The sequence below is a fragment of the Buteo buteo genome, chromosome 3 (assembly GCF_964188355.1).
Source record: "Buteo buteo chromosome 3, bButBut1.hap1.1, whole genome shotgun sequence".
NCBI lineage: Eukaryota > Metazoa > Chordata > Aves > Accipitriformes > Accipitridae > Buteo > Buteo buteo.
In genome coordinates, this window is record NC_134173.1 from 30,450,100 (window position 1) to 30,472,143 (window position 22,044).

Here is a 22,044-nt window from a genome sequence, read left to right on the forward strand (position 1 = left end):
TTCTAGCTGGAACAGAGTTAATTGTCTTCCTAGTAGCTGGTATAGTGCTACGTTTTTGAGTTCGGTATGAGAAGAATGTTGATAATACACTGATATTTTCAGTTGTTGCTAAGTAATGTTTACTCTAAAGTCAAGTATTTTTCAGCTTCTCATGCCCAGCCAGCGAGAAAGCTGGAGAGGCACAAGACGTTGGCACAGGACACAGCCAGGGCACCTGACCCAAACCTGCCAACAGGGTATTCCATACCATGGGACGTCACGTCTAGTATAGGAACTGGGAGAGTGGGGCTGGGGGATTGCCGCTTGGGGACTAACTGGGTGTCAGTCGGTGGGTGGTAAGCAATTGCACTGTGCATCACTTGTATATTTCAATCCTTTTATTATTACTGCTGTCATTTTAATATTGTTATCATTATTATTATTAGTTTCTTCCTTTCTGTTCTATTAAACCATTCTTATCTCAACCCATGAGTTTTACTTCTTTACCTGATTTTCTACCCCATCCCACTGGATGGGGGGGAGTGAGTGAGCAGCTGCGTGGTGCTTAATTGCTGGCTGGGGTTAAACCACGACAACTGTGCAGTAGAGCAGAAATCCCTGGACTAGTACTGAGCTAGCACTGTTAACTGCATCAGTGGCACATTGTATTCAGACTAACTAGCTGAAAAGCTGCTATGCCATTTCAAAACCTTACCTAGTATTTCTTCATGGTGCTATTATGTGCCTATGAACATGTGTTAGCTCAGGTATCAACACACACTGTGTGGCATCACATAGATGTTCTAAGTAGGTTTTGTTTTAAAATTTTAAATAATACAGTGTCCTTGTGCTGAACAGACTTCATGGAACATTCTGATACAAAGCAGTATTGACTTCTATCAGGATTGATTCGTCATTCTGTAGTCTAGGTACAGAACACTTTAAACAAATAGCATCAGTAATTATTTCTGATGGCAAATGATGGGCATTTCAGGTGTCTTATTTTTACCATGTAAGGAGAATGCTGAGAAGCAAGATTTCAGCCTTTTGGAAAAACTATGCAATTATTTGTTACTCATTAATAAAGCAGTACTGATGACAAGATAATAGATATTTTTTGACATGTTTGTCTGAATGTCAAATGTGACCTTGTTTTGGTTTCTGTTTCATTTCTACATTTGTCAAGGATGATAAATTTATCCAACTTAGACTATTCAACTCGATTCTCTCCAACTAGGAGAGCTTTGGTTTCAAGGTGCTATAGAGCTGCAAAGTTTTATTTGTTTTTTACACAAAATTTTTTTTTGTTTGAAACAATAAATTGTCCCTGCCCTTTTCATTGCAGCCTTTCCTGATCAATTGATTCCTTCTTCAACCAGTAATAAATATTCAAATCCCTGCAATTCTTCCATTCTTCTAAAACTTCTTCCATTAACTTTGGGCCCCAAAGTGAAGAATGAAGGAATGGACTTACAGCAGCATGATGATTTGGGTGGAGGCAAGTCAGCAGGGACTTCTGGGTCACCTTGCAGCTCAGCTGCACACCCACACCAGCTGTACCCAAAATGGGACAGTGGGGATCTGGGACGTACTATCACATCCTGACTTCTGCCTTGCAGCTACTCAGGCCTCGCAGCTACTCAGGCTTCATTATGCATGTCCTGTGGTCTTCAGCCACATGGCAATTTTCAAAAGTCAGTGGTAGAATCTATGTCTTACTGCCTAATGGGTAAATCTGGATAGTTTTCTAAGCATTTGTAATGGTACTTTCATATTAAAAACTTTTATCAAGAAAGAATGATAGCTGGTATTTGCTGTGGAGGGTAGATGATGCATCCTTCCTAACATCCACCTATAACTTCCAATCTTATAGAAAGCTAGAGAGATAATAGATCCAATAGTAGGGAATGTTTTCTTGATAAATTAAAGTACCTAGCATAAGACTAGGTCATGGGTAATGCACTGTAGATGACTCTGCTTGACTGTTGTTGGACTAGGCAATCTCCAGAGGTCCCTTCCCATCTCAACCATTCTGTGCTTCTGTAACTAGAAAAGGATTCTGCTTTTCATGTATTTATCATTTGGGCATTTGTCTCTTTCCTTCCTTCTTCTTTTTCACTCATGCTTTTAATAACTTGCTTATTAATAACTAAAAATAGTTATTAATGAAATTCAAATAATTCTTTCACATCTTTGCTGAGACAATGCTTGTCTACTAGAGAAGCCAAGCTGAAATATGTGTAGACATATATGCTAGTTATATGGCTTGATTTACAACCTCCATTACAGGAATACCACTGATTTAAGTGCTGACTCAATTTTATTTTGATATTCTTATAGTACTAGGCCAGTAATGGTAGGAACACCAAAGACTCACCTTCTCCTCATCATATGAGCCTTATTGTCCTCACGGGATATTAAATTTAAAGTGGAGTCTGTAATGTAATATCTGTGGGGTTTCATTGTGTGACCCGCAAATATAAAGACAGAATCCACAAAATATATAAATAACAGTTATATTTATCTTCTAGCTAAGTGGGAATAATAAGGCTATGTGTGAATACGTTATTCTATTCCTCTGTTGAAAGGTAACCTTTGATTTTTGGTAAGTACTCCCACATGAACAGCACAGTGCAAACATGTCACAGGGGATGGTGTAAAGTTTCTCCCTCCTACTGCTTTGATGCCTGTAAAGCCCCTTATTTGCCTGCACAAATATTTTTTGCATGGTTCATGTATTTGCTCTGGCATGCATTTTACATATTTTCTGCAGTAATTTGGCTTCTTGTCCTTATGCTTTAGTGAGGATATTCAGAGGATATTTAGGGCAGGTAAACAGGTGTAAAACCACTAATCTCGAAACATTTTATACCAAGTTGCTGTGCACACCTCGGGGATCCACCAGGCTCCTCAGCATCTGCTCATCTGAGCAGACCTCAGGGCCTTACTGTGGTCACCTGCTCGGCGTGGAGTCCTGCCTGCTGCGGGATATGGGACTGCCCAAGCCCACTGGATTAAGCTGGACCCAGTTCCCGAATTCTTGTTCTTTCTCACAGCCTCAATCTCAAAGGCTTTCAAGCTGTGTAGCTCATCTTTCAAGGAAACACTTGATTTGAGTCACACAGGTATCTTTTTGGCAAGGGTTCAAAAGCTCTTCAATCTTTATCAAGCACGAGAAAGAGCTACATATCCAGACACAATAACAGCCAGCTGCATGTGCTTTCCTGCCTTAGCTGATTGCTGGGCAGTTGCTTAGGTCCAAGGCATATAAAAACACTTCCCTCTCTCTCTGTTACAAACTTTCCCCAAAACAGAGAGCCCACTCTCATTCCAGCAGCAGACATTATGCTCTCTCTCATCCCCCGTCACCAGTGAGACACCATCTGTATAATCATCGTCTTTTCCCTTTACAGTGACACTCCAGCATCAGGCTTCTCAGAAACTTCCCCCAGGTAAATGCATTTAGTTTCCTCCCTTTTGCTAGGGTTCAAACTAGAGAAATGTGTGTATCCCATACTGAAGCCAAATCATTAAAGGCAGTCTTCTTTGGCTTCTTACAAATAAAAACATTAGTAGAATGTAAAGAAAAAAAACCATTAATTCCCCTGAGGAGAAATATAGGCAAAAGAGCCACACGTGAGCCTGGTTGTCATTGTGCTTAATGCAACTTTGGAAAACAATTAGAGAGGCACAACATTCAAACATGAGAAGAATGGGATCATTTTTTAAAATTGTCAAATACATGAAATGCAAAAGATGCCTTAATTTTAATCTAATTAACTTTTCTGGAGGTGCTGTATTGGAAGCACAGATTTATTTTAGTTCCAGTGGAAAAAAAGCATTATGTCAGTTTTACTTAGAAAGACACTCCCTAATTTATCATACCATAACCAAATTAAGCTTGAGAACTACTAATCAGTAGGTGTCTATTATACAGCAAAGCATTAGCCTTAGCATGTACAATGCCTTCGGCATTCAACAGGGCATATACTGGAAATAAGAATTCCTTTGTCATTTGGCCAGGGAAGCAATTATCTTCATAGTTCATGATTTGTATAATAATCAGTTAAAATAAGGTGTGTCATCTGCAGAAGCTCATGAAAAAATTAACATTCTGGTTCTTATTTAGCAGCTTTAACTTCTTAAATACTTGCAAAGTTCCTGAAAACACTGTGTATTCATATAGCCCAGTTTCTCTTTCTGCACTGCTTCTTTTCCCTCCTCTCCCATCCAAAATACATAACTTTAAAAGAAAACTAGAAATCTGCAGTCACATTTAGTCTACAAAATTCTTCACATTCTGATTTTCTGTCTCCAATTCCACGTGTACACAAGTGAACTACACATGTTCACATATTTATGCACAACATCAGCTCCTTCCTGCTATTTCCATGCTAGCGTGACAAACATTTCAGGTCAGATCTCTGAGCCAGTGAGCACTAGCTCACCTTTCGGGTACCCTCAGGAGGCACTGTGTCCCTGAGAGAGCTCTCTGCTGCCTCCTCCTCTCCCTCCTTTCCCTTTTCCCAGAGGAAGTAGTGATACATGTGCTGTGGACAACACCACAAGTAAATTGTGTCATCTTGTTACGCTGTTTTATATGATGTTTATTTAGAGTTATTTACACTAAACAAAGTATAAGCTATTATAAACACCATTTATTTAGTGTTTATTTAATCCCCACCCATCTGAGTGGAGTTACCCAGCATGCAAGCTATGATAGTCCACATGTATTTGAGCCCAAGGTCAGGTAGCTTATATCTAACTTCCTTACATAGCATGTGCTATAAATTAGACCAGCCTTTTGCTATTAGATAGTTGCAAAAAAGACTTCACTAATGGTATGACATCAAGTGACAGAGACTACTCCTATACACTTTTTCAGTGTCTTCATTTTACTGAACAGAAAAGTACTAATAATTAATATAGAATAACTAATAGTCTGTGATTAACTTTCAGATCACTATCCATATGCCTTCTTCACAAGACTTTGCATTTTAACCATTGGCGCTTATGGGTGGTCATCAAAATCCTTATTAACAGCCTACATTATAGCTAGAAGACCACTTGATTGCTCCTATTGAAGCCATCTTAAGCATCTCATCACTCGCAAGTCTCATATCACACACAAGACCCAAAATCAAGTAAATGATAACACAATCAAGTTTTTAAAGTTCTTATTTATTTCAAATAACATTATTTCTCCATCTATGCCAAGACTGTGTTTGTTAGGATGAACCCCTGGTCTGATGGATCAAGGCAGTCTCATGCTCCCGTTCCTGAGATCCCAGGTAACATCCACTTCCTCCTCCAAGCTGCTGTCACTTACAGAAGTTGTTCTGATGCCCTAATGAAGAATCTCTTTGAACTTACTGTTTTCTGTTGGACTTCCAGAAAGCTGTACTCTTGCCAAAAGCCCAGCTGTAACATAGTGAGGAGAGCATGTACATAAATACATATGTAAAAATAGCAGGAAGATTAAGCTACTTCACACTATTACTATTCGAATTCTTGTATATCATATTGTTGAACTGAAAAAAAAGAACTTAAAAATACATTAGTCTGCTCAGAAAGTGCCATCCAAAGTGTAGTAATACAATATTTTTCCAATTACACAGCTCATAGATGGGAACTGAGGAAGAAATTAATTCATCGGTGTAAAGGAAGGATGGGGTCTTTGTGATCTTCTAATCTGATACAAATAGCCAAGCTAATGCACAAACTGAACAAAAGGGTGAATCACACCTGGAGTCAGAATTACCTCAAGAAGTGTTATTTAATTTATTACAACTTTATTTTTACTCTGCTAAAAAACTCATACCAAGCTTTCTCATTGGTATCAAAAGTGCTAAATGCATTGACATTTCGACACAGATTCCACCTTCCTGAAAGGCTGAATCCTGTGAAGCCACAAAACACAGAAACAGTTTCTGTTTACCTATTCATGGGAGTTATAACCACCTAATAAAGTTAATTGGTTAAAATATTGCTTTTATAGAGGGAAGAGGATAGTTGCCTACCTACCTTAAAGAGGAAGCCAGTCTTTGGTGGCCTGTGGCCATACCAGAGCATCCTGTCCAGTGACCCAGTCAGCCTCTCTCTATGCAGGGATAGCCCTTAATAAGTGGATGCAATATTTTATGGCAGGTGTAATATAGTGGACTAAACACAGCATTAAAAACCCAGCCTTTCTGATCCCAGGAAGACCTTACCTAATCACTCACATATATGTCTCTTTCCTCTAATAAAGTATCTACATCCCAAAACATAACACCTTCCTTACAAACATTTTATTGATTTGTTGATGTTTGTAATATTATTGGAAGATGAAAAGTTCCTCAGATGTCCTCTTCTGTGAAATTGTTACTCATTCCTGAGTCAGATGGAAATTGTATTGTCTTCCAGGAGAATTTTTACTGAGTAAGAATCTCAGCTTTTATTGTTAAATTCAAATATTCATGCAAATTGATGGCTTAGCTTACTTACCTCTTGAAAACTCTATAAGTGACAGATGCTAGTACTTTTCAGTACTATCATGACATTTCTAACTGGTAGATATAGAAATACCAGGGCAGCAAGGAGAAAAAAAAAAACATATTTCAAATAAGAGCAGAGACAGGCAGAACTAGTGTCCGCACAATCTTGACTGCTAGGAAAAAATAGTTTGTTTAAATAAAATATTGGTAACCATTTTAATAAATGGGCTGCTACTACTGAGAAATAAGGTTAACGTTTTCTATAGAGTTCTTGCTCAAATAATTGAGTGAGGTTCCTGAATGGTCCAGCTGTACCATTAGAAAGAAATCCAGAAAGAAAACATTGAACAGATTCAGAGCACTGCAACAGGAAACAGGACTGTCTCTGCTGCTTTAGCTTTAACTTGGTGGCCAGAACAGAGTAATTATCTGTATAAAAGTGCTATTGTTTTTCTTTGCTAATCCTCCTTGTAGCTATGACAATAAATCTTTCGGAGTTTTTTTGAGACAGACTGGAGCAGTCTTGATCACAGTTGATCATAAGCAAATAAAGGTAGAGGCTGTCTTTAAAAAAAGGTCTGTAAAAGTCATTTTTTAAACTATGATGATAGTTGGTGCATTCTTAAATGAGGTATTTTGTTGTATGTAGTATGTTTCATGTATTTTGGTCATGTTCAGAATAAATGTTTTTGGTAGGTTTGCTCTTTATGAAGTTAAAAGTTTTAGCAGTCTTTACAGTATTGTGCTTTCGCCTATTCACTGAAATTGGTTTTAATTAGAGCTCAGCATGAGCTCCAGGTCTTGGAAATTCCTGTCTGATTCTGGGAGAGAAAACTACATTCACATGTAATCTGCAGTTGGTCAAATATCTCATAAAATCTGTGACATTGTTTTTGGATGCTGGAGTGTGTCATACAAAATAGCTGAGCTTAGGTAGTGTCTTCTCTAAAATGTCTACCAGCCAAAAGATAAACCTGCTAGACAACTCTCTAGGGTGGGGACTTTTTGTGAATAATTAGCCTTGAGCAATGAAACTCCAGAGCCACACCTGGGCTGAATCTTTGATCTGTCTTTATACAGCTAGAACCAAGTTATAGAGTTTATGCGTTATCCTGATGTTGCAGGCGATAAAATCTTTACTCTTGCATACATACTGCAACAAATATATATGTGTGTGTATGTATACATGTATATATATCTTTCATGTGTGTATATATATATGGTAAAAATAGATGTTGTTAAGTCTCACCATTCAATTATGTTTCTCCATTGTTCATTCTGGTGTGGTTTAATCACTTTTAGGATTTGTTATTTTTTCTTTCTTTCACGTAAAAGATGAAACCCAATGACACATTCTTTCTTGATGGCATCAGAACAATGTGTACAACAATCAGTGTGCTGACGGAGCAGAATCTTTACCTGACCTATTTAGTAGGTACAGTTGTTAAAGACTTTAAAATGAAATAAATTAATTGTTTACAACGTGTATGTTTATTTATTTTTTTACACATAATACACTTTTTTTTTTTTGACAAGTTTCATTAAATAAGAGAAAGGGTCAAATAGTCTCATGTGTCTCATCTAGCTGCATATGGTCTTTGCTGGACAGTCTACAAGAAGTGTGAACTGAATGATAATCAGTTTGTCCTCCATTTTAATCCTTGAAGCATTTCCAGCTCTACCTGTGGCCTTGGGCAAATCCCTGAACTTCTCTATCTTATACATGCAATAAGAATTGTAATAATATAGAATTAATTGGTTATTTGTTTGCCATTTTGAAGATTGTTAGCTACATTCTTCTCTTGTTTATACCAATGTAATATCCCAAGTGAATGAATTTGTAACTGTAATTTAGAAAAAAATCACAGTTTCTACCTTTATACTTAATGTTGTAGAGCTCTTCTATCATTAAGTTCTGCAAATATACATGGGAAATGCCCATGTTGTTATGAAAACTGTCAAGAATAGAAGACTTTGCTTCTTTCATCCTATGTAGCAATGATTACTTCTGATTTTTTAAAAAAACCTGTATGCCAACTATGTATTAAAGCTCTAGGATGATTAGAAAAATTATTCTCATACAAAATTATTAGAAACTTGGTCTCCTCACTGACTGAACTGAGAAGTTTACTAGACCATTGTGTATTCAGTTATTAAAATAGGCCCAACACATTGTTGTGAGTGCTAACTTTTTGCTATCTGTAGTTCTTCAATAACATCTGCATGTATCTGTATGACTGGGCTGTTGAACTTGCTTCAGTCACACACCACACAAATATTCAGATTTACTGAACTGATGCTGTTGATACCACTAAGAAGTAACCATCTGACTAGTGGATAAATCATCAGGCAAGTATCTGTGAATTGTAATTCTCTCATATCTTTTAGAGTGTTGAAGAAGTCAGGCTAACTTGCACACCCAAAGAGAAATTCAAGATGGGGGCACTTTAATTTAATTTTGCTTTCGATATTGACATATTCAAAAAGCAATATTTTTTACACTTTCTGACTTTTTTAAATTAAACTACTTTAAAAATAAAATGTTGATGAGCTAGACTAATTTAGAATAATAAATATCCCTTCTATATTATGCAGGAGTTTTAGTCTAATTAGAATAATAAATATCCCTTCTAAATTATGCAGGAGTTTCAGTGAAATAAGTGCTTAATAGGTAGGTAGAAACAGCCTTTTAGCAACACTTCCTCAGCATTTTGTGATGACCATATTATAATATATCTGGTAAAAATACACTAATATTTTTCCTTACAAACAAAAATGAAGTGGCATATACTCCTGTTTCCAGATGTAACTCATGAATATGCATGTATTTCTCTTCACTGAAGCTTTTACACAGCTGTATCAGAAACAGGGAATGGTTTATTCTCTAATGTCAACTCTAGGGAGTTCCATACTAGGCTTGGACTAAATGTCTAAAAAGGTATTAAAAAAAAAAAATGCTGCTTTAACACATTAAGTTTCCCCTTTTTTTAACAGATCATTTTTAAATCAATTCAATTGTTTTGTCCATTTTTATTTAAAAAAAAAAAACAACCCAAAAGCACATTTCTAAGGACAAAAATGATGATTTTCTGATCCCATGGAATGCCAGGAGGCTCTGAATAGAAGACTTTCCTTAATTTCAAACTGCAAAAAAAAGCTGTGACTCCTTCTTCTTGCACCCTCTGCTCAGCAATGATGGCTCCAGCACGCAGAGTCCCAGGTGTGGGACTTGCCTGGGAGAAGTGGAGCCAGAGGGACATCCCGGGTGGGGGGCACTCCCCACCTCCCTCCTGAAGAGAGAAGCCCACACAGCTTTTCAGCCCCAGCAGCACGATACTTGCAGCCTGTCATGACCCGGGCTTGTTTTTGTGCTCAGACTCACGACTGATTCTCCGAGAAAGTCCGATGAATCTCGCATCTGAGTGAGGTTTCAGTCAAAACCTCAAATAGCATTTGTTAACAATGTTTACAGTGCTGTGGTTTCAGCTTCAGGCTGAGAAAACAAATATTTAATGGGCAATAAAATTTTTAAGACTTGAATAGTAGGGGAATGTGGTTTTGCTTCGCTACATGCAGTCTCTCATGCTGAGATACCCAGTAACATGTTCAGTACGCGGTTTCTTTTTAAGACCCACGCAAAATGCTTTTGGTAAGCTAAAATCCACTTCAGTTAGCATTTTAGTTCAGGATTCGTACATTCAAGCACTCTAAAACTTTTGCTAACAGGGTTGATGGCAACAGAACTGGAGGACCGAGTGATTTGTCCAGCCCATAGCTCAGAGGTAGCCTGCTCCTCAAGTCTCCTCATTAGCCTTATTTCCAATCACACTGCAAAGCTCTTTTTATAGTCTTCTGTTCCTGCTGTGCATGTGGTGTGCTTCCCTATTTCTCAAATATGGTTTTTAAAAGCTGTGACTCCAGCATGAACTTTTCACTTGCATGCTCAAAGAACCAGTATTTATTTTTTGTTCTTTCTCCCTCATTTGCCCCCTTCTGCTAAACCCCAGCCTATAAAATTCTGCCCTAGTATGACACATGCTCCAGCGCAAACCCTGGTCAAAACACAATTCCCGCTCAGTTACAGGTTTGAGAATGATGGTGCCCGTCAGCAAAAAAATCTTAGTGGGAAAAGATGAGAAACCTCTATAATCTATAAGGAACGAGATAACAGAAGGCGTAAGAATTTCTTCCCCCCCTCAGATTTCTCACAGAGTCAGCAAGACTGGGCCAGCGTTTGGCTGCTGTAATTCACAGTTGGGCGCATTAACCACCATCCACTTTGGTTGGTGTTAACATGCTGGGCTGTGAACTGCAATGCCTGAGGAACTGGTTCACGTCCACTTCTGTGACCCGGCTGTGGGGAAGCAACCATGAGCAGAAAGGTGGGGCAGACATCCCCATTTCTATCCTTTTTAAAATGTCTCGGCATTTGTTTTAGTATGAGGTGCTTGTAATTGCAGAACTGGCAAAGAACTAGAGAGCATAACAGGACTGAGTTAATACAGGAGAATTCAGGCTTCATTGTAAACTTTACCTTTTACTCTAAATAAAATGGAACTCGTTAAACGAGTTAAGCTGTTACTTTGTCCCAGCTGGTTTGTCCATAAGAGTCTGAAATAAGATTCACTTTAGAAAGGTAAGATTGTACCTAACTTCTTGTGGTTAGCTAGGCCACGCTCCATGGCTCTTCTTTACATATTCTTTTTCACTTAATGCCGTGATCACCTCTTTAAAGAAGCAAGCAGAGCTGATTTCCAGGCTGTGCTGATGGCTGCAGATGCAGACTTCTTCACAAGAGGCTCACGGTTCACTTCTGGGGTGTTAAAAACAATTCATGCTTGCTAGGTGAAATATTTTAGGACTGTGCGATGTTTTATTGCCCTATGTGGTTATCACCTTCAGACAGCAAATAGAGCACACTGGTCACCTAAGTTAGTTAAGAAATATTTTTTCATTTGTTTGAAAATGTGTCTTTTACATATGGATTTTTTATACATGTATACAACATATATGCAACATACATGCAATACATATGAGAATAAATATAAAAATCACTAATATTATTATAAGTAAGAGGTTTCCTGCACTGGTAATCACATGTCCATTTAAAAAAAATCTGCTTTGATTAGTGAACAAGAATGATTTATTCCAGAAGTATTTCTAAGCACTTTTTTTCATGAACAGGAATCATTTCTTCTGGAAGTATTTCTATGTAGTCAGGTAAACAATAGGTCTTTGCTGTTAATACTATTTTACTGGGCTATTTAGGACTGATAAAGTAAGTGGAATACATACTAACACCCCTCCCACGCAATTCCTCCAGGTAGACTCCATCTCCATGTTTTCGCTAGGGAAGCATCCAGCTCCATGGCCAGCTGCTGGCAATGCTGGCCTTGTCCTAGCCCACCTGAGGTGCCAGAGCAGGGCTTGGGGTGCATTCGCTGCTCTGTCATCTAAGGTGTTGTTTAGTCCTTGGAGAACTACAGCTCTACAGATCTAGATACTCTGGAGTGAGAGCTAGGAAAAAACAGAACACTCAGCAAAACAAATGGAGGTGGCAGGGTTCTTCTCTTGTTGGTATGATACCAGCTTCCGTAAAAATTAAAGTTCACAGAAATAATAAGCAAAGCATGCCGTTATTTTTGAAGGAATGAGTAATACAGATAACAAAAAGATCATATCCCTTCAGCCAGCAAATGAAAATTCGGTGTTTCTACAAATGCAAAAGTTATAATACTGTAACTTTTTAATGGCATTTTGGATTGTGTGTGTAGTTTACAAGTGTGGTTTTTTCCTCAATATATCTGATATGGAAGCCCATCAAATTCTCTGTGCTTTTCTTCCTCCAAAACAAATGGAATGTGACTTAAATGTCCTGTCAGTAATAAAAACACATGACAAAATAATTTTTTCTCATTCTGTTGCTGAATAGGTATTGAATGTAAAAACAAGCTCATAGTTGCAGTCCTTTGTGTAGCCTTTTCACTGCTTCATACACTGGTTTATAGTATAGTTAACACTAATATTTGATCATTTAGGATAGATATTTCTTCTTTGATCTATAGTACCATTTCAAAACAATTTTTTTGTTCTATGAGAGATTAGTTGTCAATGTTTTTTATACAAAAACTTGAAGATAATTAATTGAGCCTGCATTTAGTGCAGGAGATCTGTCAGTTTCTTTTATGTTTAATATTTGCTTCTTTCCAAGTATTGAAAAGATAAACATGTTTGTCAAAAATTGATTTTAGTGTTTGTCTGGTTACCACCCAACAGTATTTCAGTCCTTATCTCTTGTTTGATTACTCTTTGTCAGTCTTTAAGTACAGTTGTTTCTCAGCTGAGCCTCCTGGGACAGTTATGAGGCTCAAGGTCCTCTCTCTTTTAATTCTAGTCATAATAATTAACAAAAGATTTTTCTCCAAGTGTGACAGCACATTCTCTACAAACTGAAGCCAAAAATGGCTGATGGCACAAAAATTATAAAAAAGAAGCATCTCGAGGTATGACTGATCTTAGAACAGAATAGAATAGAATAGAATAGAACAGAACAGAACAGAGCAGAACAGAACATTTCAGTTGGAAGGGACCTACAATGATCATCTAGTCCAAATGTCCAACCAGTTCAGGGCTGACCAAAAGTTAAAGCATGTTTTTAAGGGCATTGTCCAAATGCCTCTTAAACACTGACAGGCTTGGACCATCAAGCACCTCTCTAGGAAGCCTGTTCCAGTGTTTGGCTACCCTCTCAGTATAGAAATGGTTCCTAATGTCAAGTCTGAACCTCCCCTGATGCAGCTTCGAACATTATCTTAGGAGATATTAAACTATTAATGTGTTGTATCATAGTTTTAATTTTTCATTTAATTATGGTCAATGAAGATAGTTTATTTCTATCCCAATAAATTACTCTTAGGAAAGAGTTAATTACATCTAAGATTACAGTAACTTATTTTATATGAGAAATATTAGCTATTTTTTTCCTTACTTTTAGTACCATTAGTCAGCGTAATGCATAATGAATAATTTGGGGCCAATCAGGAGCACTGTCATCTATGCCTACTTTATAAGCATGACCATGTTGTATGTCATTTGCTATCATAGTCTTTCAGACAGGAAATGCTTTGAAGAATAAAAAAGAAGATGTCTCCAGAACAATTTAACTCCCTTTGCAGTCCTCCAAAATATTTTGATTGACACTCAAATGCTAGAGTCCTTACTCAGTCAAAATGACCTTCCAAATCAAGGACTCTAGCTTAGGTAGGAATTTTTCCCTGTGGAAAGTGTGCAGAAAATAATTACAGTTATAAACACTTGTAATATGAAATACATAATTGCTACTTCTCACTTTATAAATGACTGTACAAGGAAAGATGTAGTAGAGACTAATGGAGTAGAGAATAACTACTTAATGGCACCTTCTGTGAACAACTGTAAGCACAGTGGGCCTTGTTTCCTCATCAACTGCATCTTTTAGATCTGCATAATACTGTTGATTTTTTTGAAACAGCTCTTGATAGCACTGATAGTAACGAAGTGAACTGAGAAACAAGCCTACTCACTATTCTTCAAAAATATTAATATGCATGATGAAACACACTGGATTGCATGCCAATTAAGTAGAGAGTAACTTGTCAAGACTATTTTTCTGGCGTTTTCTTGGACTGTGTTATTCAGTCAAAGCTAAGCAACAGGCAGTATCTTGTTCTGTCTTTTAAGTCTGTACGCCATAAGGTTCTGCACAATCTCTGAAGTTCTCCAGAGCTTGCTGATAACATTTCTTCACAATTTACCATATTTGCACCATATCAAACCACATCAAACCTGAAGAAGACAAGTTGTCCTTTTCATTGTTTATGTTTTCCTGGTATGTTTATCACTTTCATGATAACCATTACCTCAAAGATTATAGAAAATACAACTCAGATCTGAAACACTCAGTTGTCCTTTGTGTGGTTAAATGAAATCCAGGAGGAATGATTTAGCAAACCAAATCTACCTCCAGCCAGTTTTGCCCACCCTTACTTATCTCTCTTTTTTGCAAAAAGCCAAATGAAAACAATATTCTGTAAATGAATGTCAAACAGCAGATGTATTCCACCTTCAGAAAACTGTAAAGACTAAAAGCTTTCATACCAGTTTAGGCTTTCTTTTCCTTCTTTTTTTTTTTTTCCAGAGATATGCAGATGTGTTGTACTCCTAAACAAGGCTAACAGGTATTGAAAAGAGTAAGGAATGCTCTGATCCGTGTTAGTGGAATGCTATGAAAACCAAGCTGCAACATGCATGTTGATGTACAAATGCTAGTAGTGATTTATTAACATGATTTCCACATACTCAGGTACTCCATTCAACCCACATGAAAACATGCAAACATAAAATACATATTCAATTTTACTACTGGAATATTTGTATCTATGGGAATGAATTCTATTCAGTGTAACAACAGTAAGTTTGACTTCAACGTTATTCAGCAATACATGCAGTTTTAAAATTTTAAAGGAGGAATTAACTACACCTGTGTGAGTTATGTCAAAAATATACTGCTTCTGCATAAAAATACTTAGCTTCACAAATATGAGATGGAGAATGGCTAACTAATCAACAGGTATGCAAAATAGGCTCTAAGTTTTTGAGGTTCACAAGCTGAATTGGATCCAAGGTTTTCAACTACTGCAGAAAACAACCTATAGGAACAACAAAATTATTATTATCCTGATAACCCTGATATAATAACAGAAGCACTGTTTGTAAGACATACAACCCAACTTTCTGACCTCCTAATCTCTGATAAGGCTTATTTCATGTGGGTCATTTGTAAGATGCCTACAAGAGAGCTACAAGGTCGATCAAAGGCCTGAGAAACTTGGCTTATGATAACAGTTTGAAAGAACTTGTATTGCTTAGTCCGAAGAAGAGGAGACCCAGAGGAGGCATCATAACTTGTTCAAAGCTGCTGCAGGAAGAAGAAAGTAGAAGAAGAGGGAGGTAATTTCAAGATAAGTGAAACTGTGGGAGGATCTGTGGGAGGATCTCTATACAGAGGTGGTCTGAGACAAAACAGGGGGAGACCCTTTTCCATGCCATTTATGAATATCTCCCATCCCCTCAACATGGGCAGTGTGCCTGCCTAGCTTTCGTTCCTTACCTTCACCCTCCTGGACCATGTCTCCCATCCCTTCCTAATTCCCGCAGAGGTAGAGCTCTCTGAGAGCACCAGTGGCCCCCCTTGACACAGGAACAGCCTCCTAATGCTAGTCCCTTTCCCCTCCGCCTCACTCAGCCATCCTCACCCCCCAAATTAAGCATATATTTCCAAAAAGCCTTGAACGGGCTCTGTGTGAAGGCCCTCAAGGTTTTCATGACTGCCAAATAGCGAAGTTCTGTATTACTTATAGGATACCATAACTTGCAACTCTGGTTTTGGGGAAGCCTAAAGCATTGCAGAAACATTAACTACTTGAGCACTCACAGTGGCTTTTTAAATACTGTTATATGGTCCGTTTGGTTTTCAGAGGAAAAAACCAGATCCTGGGAAGCGGTGTGTCTTGCCACACTTCTTCAGTTGCAGAAGTAATTGATGTCAGGGGAAAGAATAAAAGATGGGAACTCCTGGACCTTGGGCTTCAGCCTCTAAACTCATAAAAGTAAATTCATGTCTCTAGAAAAAAGAAGCATTTTATTATTTGGTAGACTTACACTCAGTCCATACCTTTATATATCTGAAAACTGATCTGAAATGCATATAAAAAAGAGACTTACTTAAAGTACCCCTGTATTTGGACTGGCTAATTTCAATGTTAACTGTTTGTCTCATTTCTGCCTATAGTTAGATTGCCTGTTCATAATAAGTTATTTTCTCCCTACAGAAAAACAGGTTAATTCGTTATTTTGTGATCTCATCACTCATTTTTTAAAGGCTCAAAACCAGGCCCCACATTCCCCTGTTATCAGATGCTTGTTAAACTGCAGCTCACCCACATGCTTTCTGAGGTCCATAAACTTAAAGTACCATTTCACCTACTTGTGATATCATTTTGTAAATTTTGGATTGTTTTAACTAACCAGGCATACTTGCTGATTTATATAAAGTCTGAATACATTTTGTTAGCTTCCTGAGAGATACATTGTGACCAGAAAACAAAAATGTAAGAAACACGGCTGGGGTTTTTTTCTGATTTTTTGTTTGTTTGTTTGTGTGTTTAGTGGATGCAAGAATGAATATTACTCCACATTTTGAATAAAGCACGTATTTCAATTATGACTGCAACTATCTGTACTTTAAACAAATTGCTGTATGAAATGAAATCTCCCCTGACAAAATTCTTTATTCTTCATTCTAATGTTTTTATTTATAGAGAAAGTGATTACTCCTTTTCTTGCAAAGGGAAAAGTAAAGAACTAAAAGAAAAGAAATATTTATATCCTGAATATGAAAGACTGGAGATACCATTTCACCAAACCTTTGATACACTAGTTATTGCATACAGTGGTAATATTGGGACAATGAAATCATGTTGTTGACATAATCCACTATACTGGAAAGTACCTTGCAGGGATCTTTTGTCTTCTATTGGACATAGAAATTAGCCCTTCCCATAGTAAAATTATTATTATTGCATGTAACTGTGAAACCAAAGGGCCATATTCCATGAGCTAACTCACATCCAAGCTTTTTAGCACAACTTTCAGATTCTTAACAGAAATAAAAAGTATTTATAAAAATGTATATAACTTTTGGATTTGAAGTTTTTCTGGATTGCCTTGTCATTTGTCTTTATTTGTATTTATTTCTCTTTCTATGAATTCTTGTATAAAATATAGTGACTTAGAAAAGTGCAATCAACAAAATTATCTGTTGGTGTTGGAGAAGACAAAAACATTGCCCTGTAACTACAAAATGTTTCTTCCTATTAGAAGATACTAAAATGAAAATTGTTATTATTCCACAGATTTTACAGCTGATCAGATTCCTCTGCCATTTCCACCTTCATTCATACTCTTTTTCTTAAATTCACACATCAAAAAGAAAAAAACAATGCTGTTTGTTAGACCTGAGGTGTAATACTGCCACAACAGAAGTTGCAGTCAGATAATAAAGGAAAGGGCAATATCTTAAAACTTATATTGCAACCTGTTTGTTTCAGATTCCAAAGGTGAAGTATGTGAGTGTGAGGCTGCATCCATGTATTTACATCATCAAGACTCTTCCCTTGCTGTTGAAAGTAACTCTTCAAAAACATGTCTCAGGTTCCTATCAAGGCAAAGCGGTTGATGCCTGATAGCATCCTCTCTTTCTATTCTGGATCCAGGCCAATTCCTATTGAAGTCACCAGAAAGAATCCCTCTGGCTTAAGCAAGAAGTTAAATTGGGCTTTCTTGGGTTTGTGGTATAGCCTTGGGCCAGACACAAACTCTCTGTCCCATAATTAATTTATCCACATGCTACCTTCCAATATTATAGCAAGCCAAGTTAATACTGCATTTGGAGTGTGTAGTTCTTTTATGTTGCATTTCAAGCAGTTCAAAGCAAAGTCTTTTTTTAGGAACCTATATATAATCATGAAACTGAGATCATCGGATGTTTGAAGCAGGTAAAATCTGTAGGGTACACAAGGATATTACAGGGTTGTTGGGGATTTTTTTCTTCCTATAAGATAATTAACTTTCTGTTTACTATATTATCTGGAAAATGAACAGCGTAAGATAGGGACTGGCTAACAAAGAATAATAATAATTTTCATGATATTTACATTTTTTCTCTTATGATAACTTTAAAGTTATGATATGTAGATGCCCTAATACTGCATTACATGAAATTTTTTAAAAGTGAAAGTAAGGAAGGATGAATTCTACTTCTGATATTAAAAAAAATACCTTTCATAAGCTGAAAGCCTTTTCTTACGGCATACACTCAGTTTTGCAGGAAAGTTTCAATTTTTGAGCAAATTTGTAGGAAAATTAAGTAATAAAATATATACATGCAATTTTTTATTTCAGCTGAAACATGGTTTAAAGGACAGAGAAAGAATTGGGACAATACTTCCTTACAAGCCCAAGTTGAAGCTATATCCCACAAAAATCAGATCAATCATAGAATCAGGCTTGCTGACCAAAAAGTATTTAATTGTTTTCACAGTGTGGACCAGGTCTGATAGGTTAGGAGGATGTGAGAAAATTAGTAAAGGAAACATTTAACCTTTGTTCCCAAACACCCAAGGTAAGTATCATAACCAATCCCTGAAATTTACTTAATGTGGGGAATTGTGTGAGGTGCATCTGACTAAATGAATGTTTACTACACCGATACAAACACCTGAGCTTAGGCTTTTTTACAGTCAGCAGAGATCTGGCCCATAGTTGATGGATATGTCTCATCCTAAACCAGGTGCCTACGCTTGGTCAGATTAATTTTGCCCTATGTGGCATTGATGTATTTACTCTACTTCCACTGACTACAGATGGTGACTAGGTGACCCTAGGTTGCCTGTGTGACTAGCTCAGACGTAGACATCTACATCACAGACACCAAAAAGTTAGATAAGTTAAAATTGGTCCTTGTGATACTGTGAACATAGTTTTTGCAAGATTCACTCATATGTTAAACAGACCTAATAGAAGAGCCTGAGCAAGGCACATTCAAAACAGCCAACTGATTAGGTTACTTTCTTGGAATAGGAAAGACCTTGGGACAAATCTTTGTTCTTAATTATTCAAAGCAAGAACTGAAATCACTATATTTTACATCCTATCAAAGTCTACTAACTACGGGGCTACCATAGTTACAATTCTGATGTGAACGGCATTTCCAACTTTGGAAGATCCCTTTTCATTCAGTGCAGTACAGGACTCGTTTGAAAGTCTCCAATAGTTCAAAGGGATGGAAAAAGTATCTTTTGCTCATTTCAGTTCCACACCTATTTTTGCTACAGTCTGTGCCTCCAAGACACATTTGAACACCTAACCCTTTTGATCCATCTGGTGGAATATATACACAGAGCAGGAGTAATTTAAAAGTGGAGTTGATTTACTTTAATTTACACATTCATATAGCTTTTTATACCTGCTTAACATGGCACACCCTTACCCAGTCCCTCAGCACACCAATTGAACCAGCCTTAGATTGCCTCAGAATTTCTTAGCCTTAGACTATGAAGGCTAAATTCAGATGATCTATCAGATGAACAGGGAATCCAGTGTGGATCTAAGGTGGTTTACATACCTGGCAAATTAGATAAACTTAGATTACCGCTAGAGCTATTTCATCTCACAACTACAGTTACTTTAAATTTACATAAAACGCAATTCCTGAAGGTGGCAGCATCATGAGCAAATCAATATACAGCCTTCAATGCATGCAAAAACCCAGAACATGACCATGCAACTCTAAGTGTTAATTTAACAATAGTGCCACATATGGCCTTTTAACATGTGTAACTGAGCATCAGTTCTGTGCTAGCAGTTGGTTTGAGGTTTGCACTCAGTATTTCCCATGTTTTTCTCTTGAGCTGTAAAACTTAAAAAGAACATCCTTTCCCTTAGATGCCTTTTAGCATTTCATACTACCGGTCTTCATGAATTATTATAAGCATTACATACCAGAAATGGTGATTTTTGAACATTTTTGGCCTGATTCTTTTCTTCACAAAGGTCATTTTACATAACACAGGCACTGTAAAAGGACTCATGTCATAGATGGATTGTCTTCTCTGTCCACTTTAAAGCCCTCTTCATAATGTGAAGTGAACAATGTAGGGAGTCCCCATTTGCCTACAAGTATTTTTTACTTTTTTTTACTTTATTCTTCATAGTTACTAGTTATGTCTGCGTAGGCTGGCTATGACAGAAAAAGGAGAGGACAAGGGTTTCACCCACCATTGTGCTTATGTATACAGAGGCATGAATCACCCATTTTTACATAAGCAATTTTTTTTAAAACTGCCTTCGGTAGCAAGTGCTTGAGATCGTACTGAAAACAGGGGAGGAAAAGTTCCATTAAGCTTAAAGACTATGGGATAAACCTTTTATTTAACTAGACTCAAATCAGAAAAAGCAGAGAAGAGGTACAGGTCACTCTTGCAAAGTCCCTGGGACAGTCAGAGGGAATCTCGCTCTGCCCCCAGAGGAACACAAGCTTTACCCCATCCCCATCTCCTCAGAAAAAAACAGGCTTTTCAGAGAGGGCGAGTCCAGCCTTTCACACTTGGGTAAGCAGTGTGAACCACCCCGTGCAAGGTGGCATTGCTATGGGAAGGTAAAGCAATATGTGGGCACGTTCCCCGGTGCTTCCTCCTGGAAGAAAGAATTTGCATCATTCCTTAATAATGGCTACACCTAAATGTTGCAAACTAGCCCTTAGTTCTTCCTAGCCATTTTCTGGTATGCAGAGCACATTTTCCAGTCCAACAGGACTCTCTGCCAGCTGTAGTGCAGGCCTCTGGTTGTCAGGTTCCCAGAGCAGAAACCTCCAGACCAATATTTTGCATTTTGGTCTCGTTCAGCTGGCGAGAGTGGCCCGGCTTCCCTGCACCTCTCCCGCAGTGCTGCTCTCTCAGAGGCACCCAGGAGCTAGCCAGCTCAGTAAAGCACATACTATTTAATTAGATAAAGCATTTAGGAGAAAACATGCCTTTAAAATGTTGAAATAGCATGAATAATACTTAGCTTACCTGCTTGTCACATTTTTTTTCCACATCGAAATCCTTTAGAAGGTTTGCCTCTGTCTTGCTCAGTGTTACATCTGTAAGTGATGAGATGGGTAAAATGCCTTTTCTCTCATGTCAGAACTGAGATTCTCCGCATTTTCAGATCCTCCGTCTTCTAACACTTCCCAAACTTGACCAAACTAGTCTATGCTAATCCCACAGGGCAATACTTCAAAAGGCTTTTTTTCTGCTTAATTTTAGTATTGCAATTTACTCTCATTATTTTTCATTCCTACAGCAAGCATTCCCTGTGTTAACAGATAAGCCAGGAAGACTTTAACTAAGCGCTCTGTAAAAGTGTGTATATAACCTCGGTAAAGTCAGGATAGTTGCAACTGAATATTCTGTGCTCCTGTAACATCTGCAATATTAGCACAGATGAAATGACACCGGTGCTGACAGCCTGTTATTTGTGTTGGGGAGTTCCTGATGCAGCTCCTTTAGAATTTCACTCCAAAAATCTTTTTATCAGTTCTCTCTGGCAAAAATGCAGCTGCCAGAGATCCACTGCATTGCCTCTGGCCCCAGCTCTGCCAAGGCAGAATTAGCTCATCTCTGGTGCGGTTGCACGACCGTCAGTATTATAGCTGCGGTTTTGTTTTCACCTGGGCCACTTTGCCCTCCAGACCTGCTTGTAGACTGAGACGGGAAGACAACACGTCAGAGAGTATCGCAAAGGGAACTGGAATAGCTGAGTAGTATTACCTCAGCTAATGGCAAGAGTTACTGACCCACCACTCTGAATAATCAGCAGAATAAAAAATAATTATTACAAGGAGAAAAAAAAATATATAACAAAGGGCAGAAGTTAAACTGAGCGGAAATGAGGCCTGTGACTTCCTTGTTTTTTTGAAATAAACTTAGACCTGTAGAAGAGCCCCGAG

The 22,044-nt window shown here is 37.7% G+C and overlaps 1 long non-coding RNA gene across 1 annotated transcript; it reads right to left on the reverse strand.

Moving 5' to 3' along the window:
- Window positions 1-5,179: 5,179 nt before the first annotated feature.
- On the reverse strand, window positions 5,180-21,743 carry LOC142029451 (uncharacterized). The gene is made up of 3 exons (XR_012649925.1): window positions 21,125-21,743; window positions 6,004-6,095; window positions 5,180-5,400 (listed from the first exon to the last, which is right to left on the reverse strand). It is a non-coding gene; the product is annotated as an uncharacterized LOC142029451 (long non-coding RNA).
- Window positions 21,744-22,044: the final 301 nt, after the last annotated feature.